We start from the raw sequence: 27,287 nt of genomic DNA on the forward strand, positions 1-27,287 counted from the left end.
CCCTATGTTGTCTAAATATTAAAGACATTCATAAAAATAAATTCTCCACTAAAAATGACCGCATGAGTTACTTCACCCAGGTGCACCAAGAACTAGAAGTACCTGTGAGACTCGATGCCCCCCACCTTCCACCACCCCTCTCCCCACACACCCTTCCACCCGGACAGTCAGAACCAGGGGTGACTAGGTGCAGGAGGCTGAAAGAACAGTCCTTTTCCCTTAGGAGGGACAGACTCGGAGACAACTTACACTCCCAAGTTCCCGGCAGGATCTCACTGAGGTCGGGTGTGAACCTGACCGTGTGGCTTTCCCTCATGTGACGCAAGCGCCCGTCTTAAGTTTTGCCTTAAGTTTTGACGCGGAGACATCCACTTCAAAGAGAACTGACTGGAATAACATTGCCAGGCACTGGACCAGATAAAGAACCAGGCTACTGCCTTCCACTGCGGCTCCTGTGTTCTACAGAATCTGAGTGACTTAGTTCACTGCTCACCCTTGATCCCAGAAAAAGAGGGATCGCGGGCCTGTGGGCTCACTTTCTCCCACCCTCCCGCCGTCCGTAACTTCGTTGTGTGCCCCAGATGCGCTATGCCATTTCCTGGTCTCATAAGCACCACATCTTTATTTTTCAAAGTTTCCCAACTGTGGTGTTGAAGGGCATCTTGTGATCATAAGGACCAGAAGGACTGTCGCAGCCGCACCCTCCCTTGATGGTAGGCTGAAGCCAGCGCAGAAGCTGAAATCAAACACTGACTTCTTCCCTATTCCGCTACTCCATCGCCCACAGGAGCGGGGATATCTCCTCAGTACACCACTTCATAGGACCAAGGACAGGACACTTTAAGCACCAAAGCAACCCATGCCCTGAAACACAGCTCTTTAGGGAGAAGGGACCAAGCGAGGGGTGGTGTGGAAAGCAAAACCTATTCCCGGGACATCCCAGAAAAGCATTCCTCTGCCCCAGGTCGGACTGCCCAAATCCATGTGGTCTGACAGGTCCAGAAAAGGCTTTGTTCGTGCCCAAGGAAGTGCCCAGGTTTGGGATTGCCCTAAACCACAGGAAACTGGTAGGAAATGCAAACTCAGCATCAATTACAGACAAAGCCACGAGTATAAATTTGGAGCCCAAACTTGGAGTAAATAACTTAAAGGGCAGGATTAGCGTGTGACCAAAGGGCACTCCAGGGCCACAAACTGTTAAGGGGTGCGTACTCGAAAAAGGGTCTAGCCAGCCACCACTCAAACGTAAAGGAAGCGGTCTTGGTGTGAAAGCTCCTTAATAGAATTATAGACATAGAAAAGAAAGGAGATTACTAAATAAAACTCTGAACATTACCTATCCCCTCACGGGCAAAGGCCTAACCAAACAGGATCAGCCTGAAGTGGGGCTGCTGAGGGCCAAAAGCTTGCCACACGTCTAAGGCACCTTCTGGACCACACCAGAAAGGGATTAGGCAGGCCTTAGAGAGCTTGGACCATAGGAGACACCACATCAAGACAACAGCCACTATTGCCAGCTTCCCCACGGGTCTCTCGCCCACGTGTTTTTCCATATGTCTCTATATGTTTCTCCTCCAAGTCCCCTGACAACAGTACCAGGGTTTAAGTCAGAGCCTCAGAAGCAAGCAAGCAAGAGTGGCCGTCTGCCTGCCCTCCATGGGCAGGACACTGAGTTCCACCCTTAGTTCCGAGTCACTCCCCAACTCAGGAAGTCTGGTTAACTGCATATTAGGAAGTAGTCCAAGGTGGCTGCATGTAAGCGGGGGGCAGGGAAATGGTACCTCCCCTTAACCGAGGACTCAGCCTTCTTAGTGGGCTGTCCAGCTGTCCAGACATTTAAGGTGCTGTCCAGACATTTAAGGTGCTGTCCAGACATTTAAGGTGTCCAGACATTTAAGGTGCTGTCCAGACATTTAAGGTGCGCTAAGACCAACATGAGATGTGGCTAAAGAGTTGGACTTCCTGTCCCATCTTTGCTCGGCCTGCCCTCTGCTGGAATGACTCATGAACAGCTGGCAGTCAAGAGTGAAAGAGCCAGAAGCAGGCCTCCAAAACCCCACTCAAAGCTTACTTGTCCTTTAGGACCCAACTTAAACCTCACCTCCTCCAGGAAGCCCCCCATTCTTACAGCTAGAAGCAAGTTCTTTACTACAAGTTCTTGAAGTCATTCATTATACTTCCTTAATACTGCTGTCTGCCTTATTTCATGGGTATGTGGTACATATATTATGTCCCCAACTAATTTGTGAGCTACCAGGGTATAAAAGCATTTTGTTTTTTAAAATTTACTCCCAAATGATTTTATACCTGCCCAGAAATGTCTCCTACAACTAAGTCCTAAATTTACATCATTAAAGAGAGTCCTTTGAATTCCAATTTATCTTCAAAAAGACCCAATTAAAATGTAACTATGAAAAGATGTAAACACGTTGCTTGGATCTTGAGTCATTAACTGCTTAGAGCTTTCGCACATCAGCAGAGCCCAGGGCTCAGAGCCTTGGAGCTTTGGTGTTATGGAAAATTTTTTTTTTTTTTTAAGATTTATTTATTTATTTATTTATTTATTTATCTATCTATTTATTTATTTATTTATTTATACAAGCACTGGGTACAGTCAGAAGTGCGGGAGGGTGAGAGAATTCACCAGAGCCAGAGCGGGGAGCAGAGCAGGCAGAAGGACCGAAGTCCACTGCTGAGGGGAGCAGCGGGTGGCAGGAGAGGTCTGCGCGCCATGTGGGACCCTCCTCCGGTGGCCGGGGAGCAGCCAGGGATCGAACCGGCGCTGCAGAGGCTGTGGGCAGCTGCAGAGGCTGTGGGCAGCTGCAGAGGCTGTGGGCAGCTTCGCAACCCAGCGCTCAACCGCTGCGCCACCAGGGAGGCCCCTGTTATGGAAATTTTTGAGGGGCAAAGAAAGATGAGGAAAGGGAGGTCGTAAAGAATAGAGGAGTGGACTGAGCCTCAGGGACTTCTGAAGAGAGTCGGTTAGATAAGGCCCCACCTGTCCTAGGATGAAGGTCCAGAAGGAGAGGTGAGGGACACATATTAAAGAGACCATTTTTTAAATTTCGTATGTTTTTTACATCATTTTTCATTTTTGTACAATGTATGCATTTTCATCTTGGTTATAATCCTCATACAATTTTGTTTTGACCCTAAAACCTCCTCTCCTCCCCCACCCCCAGTGTGTATCTGGTGTATAGTTGCTTGTTGATTTTGATTTTTACTTTATTATAATTAGTCTTTTTCCTGGTCCCTTATTTAGATTTTCTAAATTCCTGCTATGAGTGAGGCCATCCGGTATTTTTCTTTTTCTTTCTGGCTTATTTCGCTGAGCAGGATCTAAAGGGACTATTTTATCTTGTAGGACCAAAGCAAATTATTGTCTCCAACTGCAAAAATAAATTATTACTCATTAAATGTCAGGAAAACATAACATCATGTCAACATCATGAACTTCATTGAAAAATTTACTGTTTAGAAATATTCATTTGATTGATAGAGAATTTGTGGGTTAAACTCCCCCACCTCATGAGAATTTCCAAATAGAGACAGTAATTCCTAAGAAATTGTAGCCAATGGTAAATTAAATTTTACTCATCGTCAAATAATATCCAAAGCAAAATTATACAGCTCCTTTAAAATCTGCAGGATGTGCGTGCATTTTAATATATTTGATATAATAAAAGTGGAAGTTTCTGGGTTTTAAAAGGTTTTTTTTTAAATGGCCCTGTGCATCAAAGATCAGCACATTCCATTTCCTTAATTTCTCTCTCCAGTCTTCACCTTTCACAGACAAAACGCTACCAGACAAGCTAGAATTCATTCTTGTCCCCCTGCCTAAGCCAACTCCTTCCAGTTCATTAATTGATCAGGTGGTTGCAATTGGTCACTGATAAGTTTTCTTATTCCCAAAGGCCTCTCCAGCGGGAAGGGAGTTATTCGTTTCTTACCTGGTGTAAGGTGTTTTGAAGGCTGTCTCATCAGCTGTAAGTCCTTCGGAGGGGTGGGGGGTTTTCCTGCTGTTTCTCTCAGGACCAGAGCTGTTTCTAGGAGACTCCCAAGAGGTGATGTGTCCCTGCCACATCCTGTCAGGGTGTAGATCCCTAGCGATGTAACCTTCATTGTCAGTGGAGTGGTTTGCCAAGTTCTCCACCATATTTTCCCCTTTCCATTCCCCACCTGTTGGATGTGAGTCATTAACTTCAGCCCACACTCCATGGGATGGGCATGAGCAAAGAACCAAGCTGTGCCTCCTAAGGGTGGCGAATCTGCTAAGATTCTTTGGAATTCTCGGTTAGTCCCTCGTCTGTTTATTGAATCATTTGTCTACACCAAGATGGATGTGTGTGTGTTCTGTACTTTGGGCTGTCACCCAATACCATACTCTCTATTTTGATATTCAAATCGTTCCAACTTTGGCCAATGGCAATTCCTTCAAGTCAGTCTTGTGTCTCTTTGAAATCCTTTTGTTTTCTGAGAGCTTCTTTGCTTCCTGGCACTATAAGTTACTACTGGCATTTTTAAAGCGCTGCCCTGCAGCGTATTACCTGGGTGCTGTTACTTCCTAGCAAAATTTGCTTATTTATACTGTTTTATTAGACATGAGCTGGAAGGGGGGAAGTAAAGAGCTGAAGACTCTTGCTGTCCCCAATATCTATTCTTCCCCTTCTTACAAAATCATCAGGGTCACCAGATAAGCCTGCCTTTCGTAGCCTTCTCTGCAGCTAGATGTCCCTATTGACTGAAGTCTAGCTAATGACTTGTAATTGAAAGTGACATAAACCACTCCCAAGCTCTTGCCCTTAAAAAGATTGAGCATGACTGAGCCCCCTGGTCCCTGTCCTGTTGGCTGACAGATGGTGAGAACTGCCACCATCATTTCCCATCAGCTGCAGCAGTGAAAGCCCGAGGGCCGTGTCAGGGAATGGTTTTCTGGAAACTGAGCTGGGTTAGTCCCCCAGCATTTTCTCTCTCCCTAGGAATCTTCATATCACAGCACATTTGGCAGGATAACCAAGGCCAGCAGAGACTGGACATCCGCACTACACAGTGCGTAGCTGAGTGACCTGCTCCAAACGGGGCTAGGGCAAATGTGCTGGGAGAGAGGCGATGCTTCAGCATGAGCAGCCCATGAGCCCTCTGGCCACGTCACTTCTCTCAGTGGTGGCTGGTCAGCGGAGGCCAACTCGGAAGCTCGTCTGGGTGGTCACATGAAGATCCTCATAATCAGTGGGTGGCGAATTGCCTTGTTGAGTTTCAAAAGGGGCCTATGACTCTAATTTCACTTTTCCTTTTTCTCTCTCTCCCCCTGTTCCCTTTTAACTTTATTATAAAAAATGCTAAATGGTCAGAAACCATGAAATGTTTGAGCTAAGTGCTATACTGAATCCTTGGGTAAGGCCCAGGGAAGCTAACATTTGTTGAGTTCCTACTCTCTGCTGAACAGTGTGTCACATATTTTTCTATATAACAACACTCAAAGAGATTTTATCTCTAACTGCTAAAAGAGAGAAAGTGGTCAGAGAGGCTAAGTTACTTTTCCAAGGTTGTACAGCAGAAAATCAGCAGACCTGGGACTAGACTCAAGGCTGCCTGTCCCCAGAGCTTTCTCTTACCTTGTCATTTATGTCTCCCAGAAGGTGCATTTCTCATTTTGACACTCTGCCCTGTTCTTTCTGGAGAGTTTATTTACTGGAACCCAGAATAAGAGTCTTATCCATTGGCCATCCATTTATCACATGCTTTTGTGGGTCAAAATTTCAGACAGAATTTGGCAGGGTAATTCTTCTGTCCGTGTGGTATCAACTGAGGTCACTTGGAGGTATTCAGATGACAACTAGCTGGCTTGAAGGGTCTGAGATGGTTTCACACACAAACATGGTGCCCTGGCCAAATTCTCTTATTTCTATTATGAATGAAATTGAGCTGATTTTTACATACATGGTCATGGTGCAGACTCTTGCCCCCATCCTACAAAATTTTTCCTTTGCAGGGCCTAGTCTTGTCTGACCAAGCCTGGAAGTCTTATTGCAAGTCACTGAGAGTCAATCTGATCAGCCTCCTTATCTGTGATGGTGATATTTTATTTGTATCATTCCCTCTTTATTTATTAGTTGGAATACTTGTACAAAGAGAAACTTCCCATTAAATATTTGGTTATCTCTATTTATACTCCTACAGGAAAGGCAGGACAAATACTAATTTGGAAGGAAACCTGCACTCCTATGTTTATGCAACATTATTTACAATAGTCAAGACATGGAAACAACTTAAATGCCCCAGAACAGATGGGTGGATCAAGAAGATGTCTAGATATATACACATACACACACTTACATACATTTATACACACACACACAATGGAATTCTACTCAGCAATTAAAAAGATAAACTCATGACATTGATGGTATTTGAATGGAACTACCAAAATATACAAGCTATTTAATATATACTGCTTTACATATATACACATACATACACATATAGGTATATAGTGATGGATGGAAAAGGAAAATAAAATGAGCAGTCGGATTTCAGCAACTCTCAAATACCACTAAATGTGAAGTGTGTCATTATTTTAATAAAAGAGAAAAATTTATAGATAAATAAATACCGTTAAATATGAAGCCCCACCTTAACAATCATCCAGGGTGCTGTGTGAATTGGTCATAATGGCTTCTACTTACTTTGAGATTTTTTTGATTTATTCCAAGGGTTTGGCAGTTTTTTCTACCTTCAGTTGCCTTGTTTGCTTATGATATTATGATACACATTGCATTCGCATCTAAAGGCACACGGCTTCATCTAGTTGTGGGTATTTTCCTTTCTTAGGTCCTATAGCGCTTTTGGTTAGTCTTTACAAGGGAATTTAGAATTTTGGTCATTGCTCCAAACTGAAATGTTTACCAATTTTCCCCTGCTGCCTTTCTGTGACTGCAATAACTTTTCATTTTAATGAGTAATCTTTTAAAATACATTTTAAACATCAATTAAGCTCATCTACAGTGATGATGTAGGCCAGAGAACAGTCTGGCCAAGTTCATACATGTGAAGCTGGTGACACAGCTGCTGCCTGGCCTGCAGCGGCTGCACGACACTTCTCTGTTTCAGAGATGTTAAAATAAGGAAAAAATGTGCATCTTAGAATTGATGAATCAGTGTGTTGAAGGGAAAAGCGAAGTCAGAAAATTACTATTTACAGATTTAGAGGAAGTCTTACATACTTACATAATTTGGGCTGAAAATAAGCAGTGATGTATTTCAAGGACCTAGGGAAAATCAGGGAAGAGGTCAAATGAAAATAACGTCGTTTGCCTAAAATAAATATACTATGCTTGATGGAGGCTGGTGTTCATCAACTTGAAATGGGGAAGTGTGGTTGGTCTGCTCCCCTCGGGAAGCAAGGTGACATGAAAGAGCTAGAAAATTTTTAGTGAACTGCTCTCTGTGAAAAAAAAATGTGCATATATATGTTTATTATTATACATTTTACTCATGTAAAGGATATATAGCGTATAATTTACAAAAAAAAATTAACTAGCTAATATTTTTTGTTGCCAATTACCATATAAACAATTGATTCTCAAAGAATGCTTTCTCTTTTTTTTTTAAAGATTTATTTATTTATTCATACAAGAACTGAGGTACAGGACAGAGGGGTGGGGGGGGGTGAGAGGATTCACCAGAGACAAAGCAGGGAACAGAACAGGCAGACTGACTGAAATACACTGCTGAGGGGAGCAGCGGGTGAGATAGGAGAGGACTGCCGTGCCATGTGGGTTTCTCCCCGGCTGGGGATCGAACTCGTGCTTGGACAGATTCATAGGTTGCATCTTAACCCTTGTACCACCAGGGAGGCCCCAAAGAATGCTTTCATTGACTTTTCCCTAACTCTATCCATACCCAAATCTATGGTTGCATTTGACAGATGAATACAGTTCTGACACAAATGTTGGTTGATTTGTTTACAGTAATGAATAAGATCAAAGCAAAACAGCAAAGACCTATTTTGGAACTTCACTCATTTGTCAATATCTCTTGATTTCTCCGCAGAATTGGATAACAATCTTCTAATACTGAAAGAATCTTCCTTTCTTTGAGGCTTTTGTGTTATGAAAAATGTAACAGCCATAGCCACAACACACTTTTAAGTTTAGTTTTCATTATTAACATTTTCTTGCCACCTTCTTATGTCTAAACAACCAGCAAAAGGATAGCTCAATCCCTGATTTGTAGCGTGTGCCAAATGCTATGCTGCTGTATTCCCACTGTGGCCACTTTCAAGCTGGTCAAGTGCAGTGTGATTCCACTGAATGTGGAAAGGGAAAAACATGTGCTCTAGCACATTATATAATCTTTCTACCCAACAGATACAACAGATCTGAATTATTAAGGGGTAATGATAATAATTAGGGAGGGATGAACAGGAGTATTTATTACCTTTTTTTAAATATAATTTATTTCATTATAAATTCGCATTATTTAATTTTTAATAATGGTTGTGTTTAACAAATGCTCGCAAAAATTCCTGAAATTTTAACTATCGGCTCTTGCAAGCCTGTATGAGTCAGCTCTGGCACACCTCTGCTTTGGAGTCAGACAACTTCAGGTTTATATTTAACTTTACCAGTTCCTTAGTCTCCAATCACGGACAATATACTTAGCCTCCTCAAGGCTGGCTATTTCTACAACATGGCTAATAATACCTACATCATAGAGCTGAGTGAGGATGGAACAAGACCAAGTTTGTGAAGCACCAGAATCAACACAAAGCAGGAGCATGATATTAATTCTTTTCTCTTTCTCCGATCTTCCTCTTGCCTGGTCAATTCTGAACACTGCTTGTTAAAATTATCTTCCTGAAACAAATATATTGCTGTGTCATCTCGCTGAATTGCGCTGGTATTAAGCACAAAATTCAGTTTGCACAAAGACTAGATCTCACCAGTCTCATTCCTGTGAGGTTCCTCGGGAGTCGTCTGCGTCCCAGTGCAGATTTGTTGACACATCCCACATGCTCCCATCCCTACACCTCTGCTCATGGAACCCCTTCCCATGGACCTCTGCTGCCATCTGTGCCACCTTCCTCCTTTACCTGCTAACACACCATTATAAGGCTTTTTCTGTTAGCCCCATCTCATAACAATATCTAACCTTTATTAATGGGGATATGCCGGGAACAGTGAGAAATGCTTCATATTTATTATCCCATTCAGTTAGACCAACTTAGAGATGATAAAACAGAGGCACGGTGAGAGTAAATAACCTCCCCAAGGTCCTATAACTAGTGAATGGTAGAACTGGGATTGCATCGCAGGTGGTCTGACTCCAGAATTTGGCCTCTTAGATACCATGTTCCACTTAACTGCCCGAATAAGTACCTTCTTAGTAAATCACCTCTGTTTAGGTAATGTTAGCACATCGCGTATAGTGTTAAGTATTATTGTGTTCTTTGCCTTTGTCATGTCTAGATTTGCATGCTTTGTCATAGTACCATCTTCCTGAGGGCAGAGGTATTCGGTTATCAAACATTAAGTGTGCTCCCTATGTATCAGGTGCTCTCCTGAGCAATGAGGATCTAGACCAGTCCTTGGTTGAAGATAAAGCAAAGTCTACATTCCACTGGCCAGAATTTAATCATATGGTCCTACATGCAAGGGAGGTTGGAGATACAGTGGAGTACGATGCAGCTGCCACTCAGAATGAAGAGGTTCTTTATGTAGGATGGGGGAAGATTTCCAGCTATAATGAGAAAAATGTACCCAGTGCCACCTTTTATGTAAACTAGGCATTAATTTTTTGGACCCTTTTAAAGGCAAAATAGCCCACAATCCTGTGACATTTCCCATCTGACTGTGGTCTCTCAAATTCTCCCTAGTCTTAAACTTGTGTCTCCATCTTCCTGTTTGACTGTTTTCTCAAAAAAATAACCAGCCCTTGTCATTACAAAGTTCATAGTGTAGACAATATACTAAAATAATGCTATAATTTATGGATATGGGATCCTCGGCCTTCAAAAATACATATTCTAGAAACTTCACAAATCCCTAAAATAATGAATACCACTATGGTGGTGAACTGCTGCTTCATCCTCCCCTTCCTGAATGTACAGTTGTTGCTGAGAATTAAATGGCCACTGGCAAAGGACTGTATTTCCCAAGCTTCCTTGCATGTAGGACCATATGATTAAATTCTCGCCAGTGGAATGTGGGCAGAAGTGATAGGATCCCACCTAAGCCTAACCCTAAAAGCCACTTCCTGTGGGATCTGCAGGCTGGCTCTCAATACCCAGGAAGGTTCTGGATGACTGCGTGGAACAGAGCTCTTTTGCCTCTTGCCACTCATTGGGCTGCATCAGAGAAATAAAATTACATTTCATTTGACCTCTGAGATTACAGTGTTTATCTATTACTATAATCTGTATCACCGTCACTAACACACCTCTATACTATACAATTTTCCTCTCAAAGTGTAAATGAAAATTTTAAATGACTCCTTCAGTCTGTTACTAATTTATCTCACCTGATAAGCCTTTTTTGCACACTGACTGGAACACTTGCTGAATCAGCTTCAAAAACTAAATTTTCTTATTTTTACCTAATACCTATGGTAGGATCATTTATATCACAAAGCTATACCACAGGCATATGTGACATTTCACTCTTTAAGTGATTCGATATTTCCATTTTCTTGCCAGAACTATATTTTCTTTGACCTACTAACTTCTGTCTCTAGTGTTAACAGCTGCCAGCTTTCCTCTTCTTTTTCTGCTTTAACAATTTTTATTTTATTATGAAGCAAAGGGCAGAAAACAGAGTACAGTTTTCAAGATCTGTAGAACACCTCCTGAGTCAAGAAATAGAGTATTGCCCACCCCAGAGAAGCCATCCACCATCTTGACCTTTGTGATAATCATTTGCTTGCTTTTCTTTATAGTTTTAGCACCTATGTCAGATTCCTAAATAATTGTGTTTTTTGAACTATGTAGCTATATCTATATCTATATTTTCATCTATATCTATATACAAGGAGTAATCAACCCCATATACTTTGTATCTTGCTTCTGTGTCCAACATGATATTGTGTGTTGTTTCATGTAACTCTACTTAGTTCATTTTCATTGCTGTGGAATAATCCTTTCTGGGAATATATTGCATTGTCTTCACTTTGGTGTTGAAGGATGTTTGACTACTGTAAACATTATGAATACTCTTTTCCATGGGTCCTTTTTAAGTCAGTTTTAAGTGTTTTTAGTACTATTTCAGTGTTACTCTTGGTTGCAGACGTTCTTAATTCCAGATCCAGTTATATGTGTTTCAAATATAACCTATACCTTGTCTTTTTACTCTCTGTATGGGATCTTGGAAAAGAGGCTCTCTCCATTTTATCAGGTCTGAAGTTCATCTTTTCTTTTATAGATAATGCTTTTGGTTTCCTGTTTAAGAAACCCTCCTTTTCCCAGAGGTCATGAAATTATTCCCATTCTTATATTAAAAAACTTTCTAGTTCAGGCTTTCACAATTAGATCTTTACTTCACCTGGAAGTAGGGTTCTAACTTCTTTATTTCCCATGTAGTTACCCAATTATTTCAGCACCGTTTATTAAAAAGTCTATCATTTTCTCCATTGATCTGCAAAGCGACCTATGGTCACACGTCAAGGGTTCATATATGTGGAGGTTTGTTTCTGGGATTTCTCTTATGTTCCATTGATCTGTTTGTATAACCCTGTACCAATGCCATATATTTTTACCATCTTAGAAGTTTTTTGTCGTTCATTGAATGCATTTATTTTGAGTCCTAATAGATAGAATGCATTTATTTTGAGTCCCTACTGCGATCCGTAGTGAGGATAAAGGTAGTGAGGATAAAGCAGTGAATGAAGCAGGCAAAATTGCTGCCCTCTCAGAGCTTATGCTGTAGTGGGAGAGTCAGGCATAAACACAGAGGGAATAAATACACATACACACACACACACACACACACTCACACAATGTATTTAGGTAGCAACATATACTGGCAAGAAAAATAAGGGAGAAAAATAAAGCAAGGAAGCAGAATAGAAAGCATGGGGGGGGGTGGAAATTTGGGGTAGGATGGCCAAGAAAGGGGCTATTGAGAAAGAGATCTGAATTTATATCTCAGCGTAATGAGGGAACACTCAGGGTCTATCTGTAGGAAGAATGTTCCAGGCAGGAGTATCATCAAGAGCAAAAAAGCCTTGCGTTGTGAGTGTGCCTGGTGTGCCTGAGTAATAAGCAGGGCTGGTGAGCGTGTGTGGTGTAAGTGAACGAAAGGAGATGGAGTTAGAGAGTTAACAGGGTGGCATCAACAGGGGCCTGGTAGTTCACAGCACAGCTTTGGACTTTTACTGCCATTAGAGGACTTGGAATAGAGTAATTTGATCTTTTAAAGTATCCTGCTGGATGTTGAGTTGTTAAAAGACTGAAGAAAGGCCATGGATCCAGGGAGGCCAGCTAAGAGGCTGTGGAAACAAGTCAGGTGCAGGATAATGATGCCTTGGGCCAGGAGGCAGCTATTGCGAGAGAGGATAGATCCTGGATTTGCTGATAGATCAGAGGTGAGGTTTCAGAGAAAGATAATAAACCAGCACAACTCCAGACGGTCTTCTCAGGGACATTCTCCAAAAAGGAACAAAGTTTTTATTATTTAATCAGCATTACCATACGTACAATGTAAACAAACAAAAGAGTAAGAATGTCAATATGATGTAGGTGTTATCATTATAGTAGCAGCAAGAGATAACTAAGGCAATGGTCATGGAAAGAAGAGCGTAGTCAAAGGCACTAGGGAGCAAGAACTACCAGCACTTGGGGCCCATTAGAAGTGTGATGAATGAAGAGATTTCTAACTTGAGCACATGGACTATAAATTAATATTTACAGACTACTAAGTAGATGCTAGGCACCATTTTAAGTGTCTACAGACACTAACTAATACAATCCTGTCATAACACCCTTGTGAGACAGGAGCTATCATTACTTCCATTTTATTTTATTTTATTTTAAAGATTTATTTATTTATGCATATAAGAGCTGGGGTACAGGCCAGAGATATGGGGGTTGAGAGGATTCACCAGAGACAGAGTGGGGAGCAGAACAGGCAGATTGACTGAAACACTGCTGGGGGGAGCAGCAGGCGAGACAGGAGAGGTCTGCTGCACCATATGGGTTGCTCCATGGCCGCCTGGGGATCGAATTCATGCTGAAGAGGCTGTGGATTGCTTCATAGTGCTGTGTTTAACCCCTTGTGCCACCAGGGAGGCCCTGCATTACTTCCATTTTAGATCAGGAAACCAAAGCACAACCATCATATAACTTGCCTGAGATGACACAGTACGGTGAAGCTTGGATTTGAATCCCTGATGTCTGATTCCACAGTCCCCGTGGCTGACCCCTGTGAGCACTGCCCCTCAACGATGTCTGTCACACAGCGTGCTTTCCACATGGGATGCCAGGCAGTGCCACCAGTGGGTCCAAGATGCTGACCTGGAGGGAGGAGACAAGTTCTTATAGGTTCAGCTCATCAAGTTAACTGGTGAATTATTTGCGAAAGTAGGATAAACCAAAAGCAGGATAGTTCAGGAGTCTAAAGGCTACCACAAGTCACGTTGTCACCCAGGATTTCACGTGGCTACCGTGGAAAGAAGGCGAGAGCGGCTGACATCGTCCACATTACCAGCTATGTCTGCAGGGCTTGCCAGTGTGGGAGGCGATTAGGAGTAATCTCAGAGATAAAATCATCACACGGGAGTCTACTGGCATCACAGAAAGCTAAGGGATTAAAATTTATTTCCACGGAGGGGAACAGTAAATTTAGAGAAAGCAGTAATGTCTGGAGGAGGGACGGGAGAGTGAGCACAGCATTATCAGATAAAAAAGGTAGAAAGGAGGCGTGAGGCAGACCATCCAAAGGAAAGTACTTCCGCTGGATTTCCATCAAGAAACCCTAGGTGACCTCTAAAAGTAGGGTGACGGCGGGCATCGAAAGCCAGGATCACAGGCTGTCAGGGCGGGGCAGGGCGAAGTCCCACTTCACACTTGAAACATTTGTGTGCGCTTGAAATATTTGTGTGAAACCCAAACATTTTGGGTTTCAAGGATGAGTTTCACAATTGAACACAAAACTTTGTGTTAGTGTGTGTGGGGGGGGTGGGGGAGGGTGCATGGGTCTTTATCTGAGAAAGAAAAAAACAAAACAATTTTCATCAGAGTTTCAAAGTGGTCCTTGATCTGAAAAAAAGGTCCATAAAAATCGATCTTACAGTTTCTCCTGGAACTAAAACCCTTAGTTCCTTTCCTCAAGGGTGTGCTGCCGGGTGCTTCCCGGCAACATTACAACATCCTTTCTCTTATAGAGCTGGTATCTATCTTGGAGGAACTCACACCCTTGGTCCTGGTTGGCCCTCAGGGGCAACGAGGTAAGTCTAATCTCTCTTTCATCTTTCTAAATGGAAACTCAATTCTTAGTGAATTAATTTTTTTTTCTGATATGTGCTTCATTGTTAAAGGAAATCTTTGATATTTCTGAAGCTTCCAAAGATGCTCATGGAGTCAGCAAATATTCTCATATTTTGAAAATGTTGTAAGTTGAGCTACCTAGAGCTTAAAGTTAACAGATCTTATTATTTGAAACCCATGTCATCCCTGCGGCTGAATTTCCATGTTTGTAATAACAATGGCGAGAACATAAAAAACTGTCTTCTCTCACTGTTTGGCAAATAATTCATTTCCAAAAGAAGGGAAAATGAAGAAATGAATAACTCGGGGAGAAAGACAGGGAGATAAATTCGAGAATGCGTCCTACCAGTTCCGCTGACCTGGAACACTAATAGCCGGCTGAGAGCTGGCAAAAAACCAAGTCCTCCAAGGCCCACATGTCTGGTTTTATACCAAACCTGGCTGCTTAACTCCACCCCCGGGTCCTAGCCTCCTCCCTTCAGTGGTGATGACATTATGGGATTTGTAGTTCTTGGTGTCTTGGATATCTTTGGCCCGGAGTGGGGATGGAGTCCATAAAACCTCTTTGTGGAGTTTGTTCACGACTTCCTTTTCCCCTGACAATGGAATTATTATTTTATATGTACATAGATATAGATGTATATTCATTACATCATCCTTCATTTTTGTACAATGCATGATTTCCACGTGAAATTCCCACCACCAACTCACCATGCTCCTCCCCTACAGACTGTCTCTGGGCTCTGGTTGCCTGTTGATTTTGATTTTTACTTTATTAGAGTTATTTTTTTCCCTGATCCCTTATTTGGTTGAACACATAATTATAAAAAACAAAACAAAACACGATAAGAAGTTTATTTAAACAGGATGCTTGACTTGAAGGTAAAATTATCTGGAATTCAATTCTCTTAATTTATTCCCACTTAGAGAGAGCTTGCCCTACGTGCCATAGCCATGTACAAAAAAGTTATAAAATTGTCTTTGGTTTTATAATGATAAATGAAAAGCTTTTAAATTCTCCAGTCGAGTGAGGTATGCGAGAATTTTTATGTTGTTTCCATTGATTGATTGCTTGTCAAACATTGAAAGCAAAATAACTTCCTGCGATATAAAGATAAGAGCTGAATGAACGTGCCACTAATGCGGAAGGGGGGTTTTCTCACTGAACCAATATTTTTCTCTACCCCATCTCCCTTTGACATCTACCAAAACATTCCACTGGGCACTTAGTTTTTAAAAGTGCCATGTGCTTGAGCGCACACACACCCGTTACTTCATGTCCAACAGCGGAGTGGGAAAGGAGAAACAAAAGAGTAGGGAAAACTATAAAACTATAGTGTAGGAGTCAGGATGTGGGGGAACCTAATTGCATTTTGCTAGTTGAGAATGTCTGCTGGGTCTGGAGAACAGAACTCAAAGTTGCAGCGTCCCTTAGTAGTAGACACTTCACTTCAGCTGCAGCGTCCCTTCAATTGTATCTTCACCCTCCAGTTCCAACTGGTGAGGTGGGATTTGGGGACAAGGGGTGGGGAAGCTGGAGGGGCAGATCTGTTTCATTGAGTGGCTGCCCATTAAATCGGAACAAACTCTGTCATTCACAATAAGCTTTTATTGGTTTACTTAATCTGCGCCGCAGAACCATCCTGACCTGCCAACCTTCAAATTAATACGATTGTTGTGGTCAGTCTTGACTCTTTGGACTTTTCTTCTGCCACTGGAGCACCAGTTTTCACAGCTGCAGCTTCACAAAAGAGGTATCAGGGCCACACCAAATAAACATACACAAATAAGCAGCGGCTAACACACACCTCAAGTACACATGGGGCGTGCACTAAAATAGATCATATTCTGGGCCATAAAACAAGTCTCAAAAATTATAAAAGAATTCAATAAAATTCATAATTTTATTCATAATGCAATAAAATTAGAATTGATAACATAAAGAAACTTGGAAAATCTCCAGATATTTGAAAACTAAGTACTATACTTCTAAATAATTCATGAGGCAAAGAAGACATCAAAAGGGAAATTAGAAAGTTTCTTTAACTGAATTAAAATGAAAATCCAACATATCAAAATTTGGGGATGCAGATAAAGCAATATTTAGAGAGAACTTATAGCAATAAATGGCTGTTTTAGAAAAGAAGCTTTCAAATCTATGGTCTCCACTTTATAAAACTAGAGGAAAAAAGAGTAAAGGAAACTCAGAGTAAGCAGAATAAAGGAAATAATAAAGAGTTGAGTGGAAATCAATTAAATGGAACAAAGAAAATCAGCAGAGAAAAATCAGTAATGCAAAAATTACTTCTTTGAAAAGATGAATAAAATTGATAAATTTATAGTCAGACTAATCAAAGGGGAAAAAGAGAAGATATGAATGACCAATCTGAGGAGTGAGAGGAGTCACTCTATACTCCATACTCACTCTATAGATAGTAAGAGAATAATATGGGAATACTATGAAAAATCTTACCATAATACCATGAAAACCTTATTGTACATTCAGTGACTTACATGAAGTGAAAATTCCTGGACAGACATAAATATCAAAGCTCACTCAACAAAATGTAAAAAAGCTGAATGTTACTATATCTATCTATTAAAGAAATTAGATTTGTATTTAAAAACGTTCCCTCAAACAAAACTCCAGCCCCAGATGATTTCACTGGGCAATTCTATTAAATATTTATTTCTTTTTTTTTTTTTAAGATTTATTTATTTATGCATACAAGAACTGGGGTACAGGCCAGAGGTGTGGGGGGTGACAGGATTCACCAGAGACAGAGTGGGGAACAGAACAGGCAGATTGACTGAAATACACTGCTGAGGGGAGCAGCGGGTGAGACAGGAGAGGTTGGCTGTACCATGTGGGTTGCTCTCTGGCCAGGGATCAAACTCGTGCTGCAGTGGCTGCTGATAGCTTCATAGGTTGTGTCTTAACCCCTTGTGCCACCAGCGAGGCCCAGTCTACTAAATATTTAAGGAAGAAATAATATGAACTCTATACAAATTATTCTGGATAATAGAAGAGAAGGAAATACTTCCTAACCTATTGTATGAGGTCAGTGCTATTCTGACACCAGAACCAGGCAAGATATTACTAGAAAACTATAGGCCACTACATATAACAAGCATAAATATAATAATTCTTAATCAAATGTTAGTAAATCAAATTCAACTATACAAAAAAATAAGATAATATATCATGCTTGGGCCCTCCCTTATGGCGCAGGGATTAAAGTCTCAACGTTGTCAAGCTATCGCCAGCCACTGCGGGTTGGGTTCAATCCCTGGCTAGAAAGCTAACCCACAAACAGCACAGCAGACCTCTCCTGTCTCGCCCGCTGCTCTCCTCAAGAGTGTATTTCAGTAGATCTGCCTGTTCTGCTCCCAACTGTGTCTCTGGTGACTCCTCTCACCCCCCGCACCTCTGGCCTATATCCCAGCTCTTGTATGCATAAATAAATAAAAATAAATCTTTTTAAAAAAATTATGCTCAATGTGGGTTGGTTTAACATTTGAAAATCCAATCTGTCTTTCACCACATTAAGGGACTAAAAGAAAAACCATATGCAAAAAAGAGATGTATAAAATTCACCATCCATTTCTGATAAAAACTCTCAGGAATGTAGGATCAGAAGACACATTCCTCAACACGATAAAGGGTATGTAGGAAAAACCCACAGCTAACATCATACTTAGAGTGAAAGACTGAATATTTTGCCTCTTAGATGAGGAACAAAGCACAGATGTTTGCTTTTGTGACTTCGATGCCACATTATACTAGAAAGAATAAGAGGATTTACCGACGACAAATAAGCCCATGAAAAGAAGCTACAAATCATTAGTCTTTAGGAAAATGCTAATCAAAATCACAATTAGGTAACACTATTAGGATGATTAAATTGAAAAAGACCAACAAAACCTGACATTGTCAAGGATGTGGGGAACAGGAACTCTCCCACCCTGTTCGGTGGAATGTCAACTGGTAAATGACCTTGGAGAGCAGTCGGTCCTTTCCTGCTAAATATATACCTACCCTAGAACTCAATCATTCCATCCCTAGATATTTACATCCAAGAGAAATAAAAGCAAAGGTCCATACCAAGATGTGCACACAAATTCTCACAACAGCTTTATGTGTGACAGGCAAAACCTGGAAAAACTCTCAATGCTCTCAACAGGTGACTGGTATATCCCTACAGGAATACTTCACAGCCATCAAAAGGAATGCTGCTGCTAGCTGAATCATCAACACCAAATAATCTCAAAATAAGTATGCCGAATGGAAGAAGCTGCCTAAGAAGACTACATCTATATGGTTCCATTTACTTAAAATTCTGGAAAATGCAAACCAGTGCACAGTAATAGAAAGATTAGTGGTTGCCTGGAGGGGGAGTGAGTGTGGGAGAGAGATGCCTAGAGGGATGACAAGGAGGCGTGGGGGAACTTTGGGGGTGCGGGGCACGTTCATGACCTGCAGTGATGTGTACATAGGCCCCAAACTGTCCCCTGTAAACATGTGCAGTTTATCATATGTCACATGCACCTCGGTGAAGCTATTTAAAAAGGCATGTGTTTATGCAGTTATTATTTATAACACAAGTGTTGTGCATGTGCGAAGCGGATCCTCGTCCTTAGTTCTCCACAGCAGAACTGTCTGGTTGGAGGCGCGGTGGTGCCTTTGCAGAGCAGCACAATGCGCCTCGGAGGGGGTGTTCCCGCCAGGCCCCCCGGCTAGTGTCAGCCTGACCACGCGCCCTCTCCACTGAATTTCTGGTGGCAAACTTTTTATTTTTTTACCGGAGAGGCACAACTGGGCGCCGAGCGCTCTCGCGGGCATCAGACTGCGGGGCAGGCGGTGCAAATGCTGAAGCCTCCTCGACAGATGGACAAACTGAGGCTCAGCAGGACTGAGGTGACCTCTACAGCGTCAGCCCCGACGGCCGCCCCGACTTCTGCCCCCAGGACCCTGCGCACGGGACCCCAAGGCCCCCCCCGCGTGTGACGGGCGCCCCGGACCTCCCCGAACCCCAGCCCCCGCCCGGCCGCGGAGCTCCGGGGTCCCCGGCGGCGCCCGCAGCGGCCCCGGCGCGCGCTCAAGGGCGGCCGTGCGCGCTCCAGGGCCGCGGGGCGCCCGCGCGCGCAGCACCCCGGGGCGCCCGCCCGGCCGCCCGGCCGCGCCCCTCCCGCCGGCTCCGGGGGCGTCGGGGAGGCGGGCCCGGGCGCGGAGGGGTGCGCGGCGCCCCCTGCCGGCCGGCCTGCTCCTCGCGGGCGCTGCGGGCGGCGCGGGACGCGGCCTGGAGCGGAGCGGGCGGCGGCGCTGCGGCGAGCCGGCGCGGGCTGCAGGGTAGGTGGGCGCGGGGCAGGGGCGCGGGGCGGGGCGGGACGCGGGGGCGCGGGGCGCGGGGGTCGGCGCGGGGGCGGGGCGGGCGGGCGGGGGCCCCGCGGGGGCGCGCGGCGGCGGCGCGCGGCGGGCGCGCCCGGGATCGGCGGGCGGGGGCGCGCGCGGCAAGATGGCGCCCGCCGCAGTCCCGCGCGCCGCAGCCCGGCGCCTCTGCAGTCCGGCCGCGCCTCCCGCGCCCCGCGCTAGGCCGCCGCCTCGCCGCCGCCGCCGTAAGTCGCCCCGGCCCCGCCGGCGCCGCCCGCCCGGGCGCCCCTCGGCCTCGGACCCCGCGCCGCGCCCGCCCGGCCGGTCTGCCGCAGAGTGCGCGGGGCGGCTCGCGCCCCCGCCCCCGGCCCCCCCGGGCCCCCCGCCCCCGCGCCGGGCCCGCGGGGACCCGGGCCGCCGCCCCCCGCGCCCCTGCGCGGCCGCCGCTGAGGGGACCCTCGGTGTCCTCGGCGCCCCCGCCCCCGGCGCCCCTCGGGAGGCGGAGGGCAGCGTCGGGGCCCCTGCCGGGGTGCGCCGTCGGGCCGCGTTAGCAGCCCCCCCCGCCCCCCGCGTCTCGCCGCGGCCTCACCCCGTGCGGCCGGGATCGGCTGCAGAAGCCGCGGCGCCGGCTGCAGGGGCGGCGGGACCCCCGTCCCTCACCTGGACGCGGCCCTGCCCGGCCGGGCGCTGTGGGACTCGGGGGCGGGGGCCCCGGGGCCCTCCAGGGCCGGCGAGGGCCCCTGCAGTGGGGAGCCCTCACCTCGGGGCAGCCCCTTCCCCCACCCGCCCTGCGCCGCCGCCGCAGCGCTCGGCCCCCGGCCCCGGCCCCCGCCCGCCCCCCTGGCCGCGGCCGCGCGCCCCGGGCTCTGCCTGGCCTTGGCCCGGCCGGGGCGCCCGGCTCCGCAGGCCCGGACCCTCCTCGCCGCTTCTCCCGGGCTGCTCGGGGGCCGCAGAGCCTCCGCAGTTCACCCGAGAGCCCTGCTCCAGCCGCGCGGTGCCCGCGGCAGCCACCGGTGGAGACTTGGCATTTAACTTTCCCGGGGTAGCCAAGGGCTCCCAGACCCCTTCGGGGGTCCCGGCCTGGAGGTGGGGCAGAGCGAGGCGCAGAGGCAGCAGGACTGAGGGAGCCAGTTTTCAGCTTGATAAATAGGATGCTTCAAACCGTGCATTCCTTGCAACTACCCCACCCTGTGCCCTCTTCCTCACTTACTCTGCAGTTTTTGAAGCATGGGAGAATAATGCATTGCATATCCGGAGAGTCAGACATTCTGCATCAATGTTCACAATAAAAGAGTGTCATCTATGGGGGGGGGGCACTTTCCATTGCATCTGGCTAAATTCAGGGGGAGGGAGAAATAATTAGCATGGAGCAAGCTCTACCACTCAGGGGAAGCTGCTTTTAATGCACAGTGGGTAGCCGAGAAGCAGAGATGGAAGCAGGAAGTGTAGGTGAAGGCCTTGGGGACGCAGGGGGAGCGTGCTTTTTATAACTGTTTTCTCAAGTTTGAACCTGGAGAGCCTTTGGAGAGGCAGCAGTGTGTTAGGGCTGGGGGATGTTTTAGCTTTCCAGGGGAGATTTCGGGTGGGGTAGGTTTTCACTGTTTCTCAGTTTTTCTGTAGTTCTCTTTTCTCCATGTGCATTAGAAGATACTGGGGTGGGGGCCTTTTTTTTCTTGCCTCAAAAAAAAAAAAAAGTGTTTTTTTTTTTTTGATGTGTAATGCAAATGGCCGGGTAACATTACCACCCAGCACCATCCTGAGCGAAATCTCAGGGAATCAGACTTAAAAATGCTGAAAGCTTTGCAGCACATTGCTATAACCTGGTTCTTGAAATACTGCAGTGTTTTTTTCTTTGGAACTCATGACCCATAAGGCCTTCAGTTCTCCCTGAAAGAGAATTTGATTGCCTGAAAGTGGGGGGGGGGGGGCAGCGTGGTAGTGATGGTTTGGTATTCAGCAAGCATTCTCTGTCCTAGAAATTGAGGCTTTCCCTCCCTGGAGAGGGCTGCAAGCATGTTCCATGTTCTCTGAACATCTGATTCAGGGTATGTGTAAATGTGTTGTTTCTAGTAGAGCTCATGGTGGGAACTGCAAAGCAATTCCTGATAGTGCAGGCCAGTTACTGATTTCTTGGGTTCAGTTTCAGAGGCGGACTTAATATTTAATGCGTCCTTTGGTTTTCATTTGGGGCTTTATAATTTTTTATCAACATATTTGAAGGGTTTTATTTTAAATCAATAAAGACTTATGAAGTGGAATATTGCATACTTAAAAACAAACAACCGTGCAGTTGCTTGTTGCTTTCTTTATGGGGAGCTTGAACAAATTTTTCTCATGACCCAGCTTTGGTTGTCAGGGTTTAGATGTGCACTAAGGCGGCTCGCTGTGGTGCTGAAAGGACAGTTCCCTGACCAGCCCAGCGGTGAGGCGCTCTTGCTAGTTAAGGTTTTGGTTTTTCTTTGCTCTTATTATTACTATTTTTTATTAATGACATCTCATTATTTTGCATACTTATTTGTTTTTCCACAATACAGGATTTCTCCCTTCGGGGAGAAATCATAGTGGTCATCATAGTTTGCCTGCCAGCAAAGCACCCATAGTCCATTGTGCTGTCTTCCCCTACCTGTTTTCTCCCCTCCCCCTATCTCTTTTTCCCTCTCAAACCCCATGCCATAAATCTTAAGGTTAGCTTAAGGATCCATTTTAAAGTTGTCTTTGTCTGATCCTTTGTTTCGTTTCTCTAGGTTGCACATATAAGTGAAACCATCTGTCTGGTTTTTATCTTTCTCCTTCTGGTTCACTTCACTTAGTATAATCCCTTCCAGCTCCATCCATGGTGCTGCAAATCATGAGTTTATCTTTTTTGATTGCTGAATAGTATTCCATTGTGTGTGTGTGTGTGTGTGTGTGTGTGTGTGTGTGTATACCACATCTTGATCCATTCATTTGTTCTGTGGCATTTAGGTGGGTTTTCTTTGCTCTTATTATCACCAAGCTTTCTTGTAGATGTGTGCTTGCACAGCTGGATCTATAATTAAGGTTACAGGCCAAGTTAATCATATTTTATCACTCCCACGTAACTCTTGGTCTTGGCTGTTCCTCATGGAGACAATGATGTACAGGCTGCAACAGATCCATATTTAAGTCATGCAGTGACATCTTGCTGACTGCATAAATTCATCACATTTCAATAATTTCAAACAGTAAGACACTATTAATTTAGTCTCTACAAGAAGTGATTCTGTAGCTTGCTAAGTTAAGCATATCAGAAGGGCATCTTCTCTGGGTTGATTTTTACATTTAGCTGGGAAAAGAGCTCAGCAGGTCAATATGTGATACATTGTATCACTAAGGAACAGTTGTCAAAAAAATTATTTTAAAATCCTCAAATAGAAAAGAGGCTATAAGATTCACCTTGTAGAACCTCCCACCCAGCACAAGAATCACCTTAGGGAGATCTCTGCTTTGAATACTTTTTTTTCTTTTCTTTTTTTTTTTTTTTTATAGAGGCATGCTTTATTTATTTGTTTGCTGGTTTGTTTGTTTTGTTTATACATGCACTGGGTACAGTCAGAAGCGCGGGAGGGTGAGAGAATTCACCAGAACCAGAGCGGGGAGCAGAGCAGGCAGAAGGACCGAAGTACACTGCTGAGGGGAGCAGCGGGCGGCAGGAGAGGTCTGCGCGCCATGTGGGACCCTCCTCTGGTGGCCGGGGAGCAGCCGGGGATCGAACCGGCGCCGCAGAGGCCGCGGGCAGCCTCGCAACCCAGCGCTCAACCGCTGCGCCACCGGGGAGGCCCTGCTTTGAATACTTTTGTTGGTAGGGAACTTACTAAAGTAGCTCATTCTATTTGGGTTTTACTGTGATTGAACTACTTTAATGTCACTGAAAAAGCAATATACATAAAATTAAAAGACATATAGATTGAGGTTATATCAGGGACAAATGTCAATCTTGTGCTGGTTAGATTGATAATCAGTGTTCCATAAAAATTATACAAGAAACTAGTACCTATTTGAAAAGTAGAGACATATCTACTAAAATCAAAAACATTCCATGAATGGAAGGAAAAATAATTATTATTAATGTGCTGATATTATATAACAAATTGTTCTGGACGGCACATAGATGAATAAATGGATACTTGGTTCCTATAGAGTATATGTGAGAAAGAAGGTAAAATGCACACTGTATAGGAAGTGTTAAAAATACAAAATTTATCCAGAGTGAAATCAGTTGCCATAATTGTTGCAGAAGAGCTTAATATCTGAAAAAATAAGAAGTCACTTTTAGTTTTAACATCCTAATCAAAACAGTTGTTTATGTTTTATTGTACATTTTTAATCCTTTTTTTTTTCTTTTTGTAGTGAGAGCAAAACAGCAGAATTTGCTCAGAATAATAGTATTTTTAAACAGAAACTTTTAAATTCTTAAGTTCATAGCCCACTAGTCAGCCGTCTAGGGAGTTAAGCTGTAGATATTTCAGTTTACTTTTTTTTGAGTCATTTAAAAATTTTCCTCCAAATTATCTTTAAAAGAATTCATTCACAGAATTGGATTCCTGTAGTTTCTTGATTTAAATTTTGCAGGTTAACTGAAGGAACAAAGAAACCTTTCTTCAGTGAATGAATTAACACATATTCTCACTGTGTACCTACTATGTGTGAGGCATCGGACTAGGCACAAACACATTTTAAATGGCAAGAGCTAGCTTAGAAAAGTATACCATACTCAAAAACCATGTTATAGGAGGAAAACACAACTTTTACCTTTTCAGTGCAATTACTGCAACATTTTATGACAGGTATTAAGACCAGCCCAGTGATTCAACCTAAAAAATGCAGAAAGAGAAAAACAAAGAAGTCTTCTAGAAAAATTTTTTCTGTCCCATTGTGAAGTTATAGAGACATAATCAGCACACTCAGTTAAGGACTATGTCAGGAATTAAGGTGAAATGAAGATCCTAGTTGCCAAACTTAGACTATTGAGAAGAAAAAGTTAGAAGCAGTAGAGACTTTGGAGTTAGATAAAACTAAATTCAAATCTTGACGTTGCTACTTAATAGCTTTGTGACCTTGGGCAAGTTGGTTAATCTGTGTGAGTCTCAGTGTTCTCATCTATAACAATACCCACAGTGCAGGGTATTTGTGGGATTAAATGAAATCTCTGCTTCCTTAGGGTTGCTGGCATGGAGCTCAATATATATCAGTTTGTTTTCCTCCATGGATTTTACTGCTTAGTGTGTATACGTGTATTTGATAATAGTGCGTGCGTGAGTGCGTGTGTGCGTGCGTGTGTGTGTGAGTGTACTGTATTAAATTTCAGTAGTCTGGAAAGCCAACTGTTGCTTTATCTTCAGTCTGGCGTAGAGGGTTGAATCTGCTGGTACCCTGACTTAGATGGTCATTGCTAACCGAACGGAGAAAAGTTTTACTGTACAACTGTCGCGCTGATCTCCACCACCACAGTCACCAGCATAACTCATTCCTTCTCAGACTATTCTGGACTAGCGCTCTACCAAAAAGGAATGTGCTGGCACTCACCAGCCTGGAGGCAGCCTGGTGGTTTTAGGTACAGCCTGAGATCTGAAAGTAGAATGGCCTCGAAGGCTGAGGCTTCTCTCTTTGTTTTCCTTTGAGCTGGATGTTCTAATTGCATGAAGTTGTTATATGTATTTGGAGTTGCTTTTGTCTTCAGCACAATCTAGATTTTCATATTATATGATCTTTGAACTGCTGTATTTGAATGGGTCTCATATATTTTGGTTTCATCGCTAACCAGTTGCCCTTGGTAATTATTACTCTTTTGTGACTGTTTATTAAAACTCTTAAAATTCTTTTATCAATTAATTAAATAAAGCAAATATTATTCACATTTTAGAATTTTAGAACTGAGGAAAATGAATATCCCAGAGCTTAAGTTGTCCAGGGTTATAGGATTGTTAAGTGGTAGAGTGGGCATGGGTATGCAGGTCCGTTGGCTTATACATAAAGACTTTTTCCATTAAATGGTGTTATATTGTGATGTTCATATAATCAAGTAATGTGAACAATTTTGGCTGTATTTTAAGAAATGATCATTATCCTAGGTAGCTAAACATATCTTAGTGAGTGGGCATAATGAACGATTCTAGGATAGGCAGAGGGAGGGCAGAAGTATCTTTGAAAGAGAGCATTTTGGAAGCAAGAAGACAGGAAGGATGAGGGAAAATGAACAGAAGATGTATCAATAAATAGAATCTCGGTGGAAATAGAGCCATTGAAGTCACACTTGTTTTGTTTCTGCAGCCATTCTAGCTACTTTTTTTTTTTTTTTTAAAGGTCAGCATGTCTAGGTCCTGCTTATCTTTCTTGCATATAAAAACACACACTTGGCTGCTCATAAATGCTCTCCCATTGCCAGTACTTCCAGCCAGGACCTCAACTACCCCTGGACTTGATTGTTTGTTTTGAGACGGAAATTGGTGTAGGACCAGAGAACAGTACTGCGGATTGGTGCCGGGCCAGTGTGTGAGCTGGAGCAAAGTTCTGGGTGGCCCTTGAGCTAGAAAAGCAAAGGTGAAAGAGAATATGAGTTAAGCTTTCCCTTAGGTGTGAAGTAAGTTGGGAGAAAGACAAATACCAGATGGTTTCACTTACATGTGGAATATAGACGAACAAAACAGTCATAAAACCAAACCAGTAGAAATCTGCCTGTAGAATTGAGTCTCCCAGAGAGGGAGGGGGACACAGTGGACTGTGGTTTAAGACTGGGGGTGCCATGGTAGTGCCTGTGGGGTGGTGACATAAACCTGAAGGGTGTGATCCTGTATCTCTAAATTATACACGGTGTTGTAAACCAATGTTACCTCAGTTATAAAAAAAGATTTTCCTTAGGTATTTGGAAATGTATCCTACTGAAGAGAGTGGCATGGAATAAAATCTGCAAGCCTGAGAATCTTAAGAGCTACTCTTAGTTTGCTCTTGATCCTGGAAGGAGTTGATTGGGTTGGGATGACTAAAATATTAGCTTGAGAGGCTTGGAGCACTTTTACATTCGTTGGCGGTAGGGAGAGGCATCCTGTGTCCACTGGACTCCTCCGAGGAGCTGAAAATAGAAGCGCTGAAATCCCTCAAAAGACAGACAGCATCCTTTCATGTTTAGTTGTTTAGTAAAGCTTTTATGCTGTAAAATCTTTTGAATTCCTGGGGACTTAGGACATTAGATAAATGCTTATTTATCCAAGGATGGATTATGAAGGCTGTGAATTATACATGTCATTTGTTTTCCTACATTTTGCATATTTAACTGATCATTGGCATTTCTACCAGAGTGAACTTAGGGAGGAAAAGTCAAATTTAAATGGTACTTTTAGTTTTCAGATAATGATTAATAAAGGAAGCGATCATAACTACTGTATCAATGAAAAAGCAATTTGTTTTTCATCTATTCCTTTT

At 43.8% G+C, this 27,287-nt stretch overlaps 1 protein-coding gene across 1 annotated transcript in view; it reads left to right on the forward strand.

The window, feature by feature from the left end:
* The first annotated feature begins 20,073 nt into the window (after nt 1-20,073).
* Nucleotides 20,074-27,287, forward strand: part of SCN8A (sodium voltage-gated channel alpha subunit 8) — a 164,924-nt gene continuing 157,710 nt past the window's right edge. The window contains exon 1 of the mRNA XM_054696632.1: nt 20,074-20,095. The gene's annotated coding sequence lies outside the window, so the exon portion shown is untranslated. The remainder of the gene's footprint in view (nt 20,096-27,287) is intronic.

Source organism: Talpa occidentalis, unplaced genomic scaffold (genome assembly GCF_014898055.3).
Source record: "Talpa occidentalis isolate TD23 unplaced genomic scaffold, MPIMG_talOcc4v2.1 talOcc4.16, whole genome shotgun sequence".
Lineage (NCBI taxonomy): Eukaryota > Metazoa > Chordata > Mammalia > Eulipotyphla > Talpidae > Talpa > Talpa occidentalis.